Below are 3,340 nucleotides of genomic sequence, written 5' to 3'. Positions count from 1 at the left end.
CCGTGCATCATGCGCAATCACTTGCCCAGACTTCTTCTTCTCACCATTCATCTTCTTATTCCGGTTGTTCCACCAGTGCCACATAAAATGGAAAACCTCCAACCTTTTCTTTTCTGGTAGCTCCCAGATGATATCTAAAGCCTCTCCAGCCAAAACTGTGTTCTCCAAATGCATTCTTGTGCCCTCCAGTTCAAGGTCTCGCCACACCTCTTTCACCTTCTTGCGTAGTATGAACAGGAGCGCACAATCTTCCTGAACATATCCGCACATTGGGCATCGCTCATCATCCAACACCATTCCCTTCCTGGTCAAGTTTGCTCGAACTACAAGAGAGTCATGTGCTAAACGCCAGACAAACATTTTAATCTTAGCATGCCATTCTCCATATTCTCGTCCAGAAGCTATCAGCACACGCACTCAAGTCTCCTTGGCCCCCGGAACTAGTGCTGCCCCTTTCGTCCCCATTCAAACCTGAGATTTGTGCATGCGACTTATATGCCATTTTCACTTAATGTAGCCCCTTTGCATCATAGTGCCACGCAATGAAATCCTCCATACTATCACACAATGGAATATTCAGAAGAGCATTATCATCAGTAGGCAAAAAGGTGTCTCGCACCAGCTGAGTGTCCCACTTCCCATCAAATGGGCTAATCAGGTCGTTCATCGTCTCGAGCAGGGTCCCATTTCTTGGCGTAATGACACCCCGTGACCAAGCCCTTAGAATCCAAGGATCCCGCCAGATGTTCACCTTTGATCCATTCCAAATCCTCCAAATATAGCCTTGCCTCACTAGATCAGCACCATGCATCAAGCTCCTCCAGGTGTAAGAGATTCCAGGACTCGCTTTGGCCTCCATGATATTCCCGTCAGGGTAGTAGTGAGCCCTCAACACCCTCGCACATAGGGAATCAGGGTATTGGATTAGTCGCCACACCTGCCGAGACAACATGGACACGTTAAAACTGTGGATATCTCTGAACTCAAGTCCTCCTGCTCCCTTCGGTTTGATCAAGCGCCGCCACCCAATCCAATGAATCTTATTTTCTTTGTCTTGATGGCTCCATCAATAGCTCCCAATCATCGAGCTTATCTCCTCACATAAACCTTTTGTAAGGTAAAAGCATGACATAGCAAAGGTTAGTATCGCTTGTGATACCGCCTTCACCAGCACCTCTTTCTGCGGCTCAGTGATTAACTTCTCGATCCAGCCCTGCATCCTCTCCTAGATTTTATCCTTAATGTATACAAATGTTTTCTTCACCGACGGCCAACATGAACTGGCAGTCCCAGGTAGCGGTCATTCCATGCCATATTCGTTATGCCTAAGGGCTCCATGACGGATTTTCTTCTCTCCTCGTCCACGTTCGGGCTGAACCTGATTGCACTTTTCTCAAAATTTATACACTGACCCGAACAGTTCTCGTAAAGCTCCAGGGTTCCTTTTAGCGCCTGTGCTTCTTGTTGTTTCGCCTTAATGAGCAACAGGGAGTCATCCGCAAAGAACGAATGAGATACATTGGGTGCAGCATGGCACACCCTGATACCGCTTATGACTCCTTTCTCCTCTCCATCCCGCAGCAGCACCGACAGCCCTTCCACACATATTACAAAAAGGTAAGGGGACAAAGGGTCCCCTTGGTGCAATCCTTTCGATGGTATGATCTGTTCAGTCATAGCGCCATTCACCTTAATCTTGTATTTTATGGTGGACACACTATTCATTATAAGCTCGACCCACCGTTGGCAGAACCCCAGCTTGGTAAGCATCGCCCGTAAGAACCTCCACTCGACGCAGTCATACGCTTTACTCATATCTACCTTCACAGCCGCATACCCCTCCTTCCCTCCTTTTTTATTCATCAAGAAATGTGTTAGCTCATATGCCACAAGAACATTGTCGGTAACCAGTCTACCGCTCACAAAAGCACTTTTGCTCTCAGATATGATCTCCGGCAGAAGCAGTTTTAGCCGGTTTGCCAAGACTTTCGACACTAGTTTGTACAACACGTTGCATAGGCTAATGGGTCTCAAGTCCTTAATGCGAGATGGATTCTTCACCTTCGGTATAAGAACCACATAAGTATCATTCCACCCTTCTGGCATCGCTCCCCCATTGAGCACCTATAACACGTCCTTCACAACCGAGTCTACCATAAAGTGTCAGCACTTTTTGTACACCAGTGATGGCATGCCATCCGGTCCCAATGCTTTCAGGTCCTCTATGATATCAAGGGCAACTTTCACCTCAGCCTCCGTGAACTCTTTGCACAAGTAATCATTCATTTGTCGAGTCACACGCGGGAGTACTTTATCAATAAGCTCATTCATTTGAGTGCCCTCTGTGGAAGTAAATAACTCCTAAAAAAGAGCACACATAGTTAGTTAGGTCTGCCCCGCCTCCACGACCACTCCATCTGTTGGGGAACGTAGTAATATCAAAAAAAAATCCTACGCACACCCAAGATCATGGTGATGCATAGCAACGAGGGGAGAGTGTTGTCCACGTACCCTCGTAGACCGAAAGCGGAAGCGTTAGCACAATGTGGTAGATGTAGTCGTACGTATTCACGATCCGACCGATCAAGTACCGAACGCACGGCACCTCCGAGTTCAGCACACGTTCAGCTCGATGATGTCCCTCGAACTCCGATCCAGCCGAGCTTTGAGGGAGAGTTCCGTCGGCGCGACGGCGTGGTGACGATGATGATGTTCTACCGACGCAGGGCTTCGCCTAAGCACCGCTACGATATTATCGAGGTGGATTATGGTGGAGGGGGGCACCGCACACGGCTAAGAGATCCAAGGGATCAATTGTTGTGTCTAGAGGTGCCCTCATGCCCCCGTATATAAAGGACCAAGGGGGAGGGGCGGCCGGACAGGGGAGGGCACGCCAGGGAGGAGTCCTACTCCCACCGGGAGTAGGACTCCCTCCTTTCCTAGTCCAAGTAGGAGAGGGGAAGGAAGGGAGAGAGGAGAGGAAGGAAAAGGGAGGGCGCCGCCCCCCCTCCTTGTCCTATTCGGACTAGAGGGGGAGGGGGGTGCGGCCTGTCCTGGCCGCCCCTCCTCTTCTCCACTTAGGGCCCATGAGGCCCATTAACCCCCCGGGGGGTTCTGATAACCCCCCGGTACTCCGGTATATGCCCGAAACCACCCGAAACTATTCCGGTGCCCGAACATAGTTGAGGGAGTCCTAGATTAGGGGGTCCTCGGAAAGCCGGACTATATACTTTGGCCGGACTGTTGGACTATCACTACACCACAACACCAAATCCCCAACAGCTAGATTGGTCGGGAATACAAGTTACGCTGACAGAAAGTCGGTCGGGAAAGATTTTTG

Source organism: Triticum aestivum, chromosome 6B, assembly GCF_018294505.1.
Source record: "Triticum aestivum cultivar Chinese Spring chromosome 6B, IWGSC CS RefSeq v2.1, whole genome shotgun sequence".
In the NCBI taxonomy this organism is placed as follows: domain Eukaryota; kingdom Viridiplantae; phylum Streptophyta; class Magnoliopsida; order Poales; family Poaceae; genus Triticum; species Triticum aestivum.
This window is presented reverse-complemented; position numbering follows the sequence as displayed.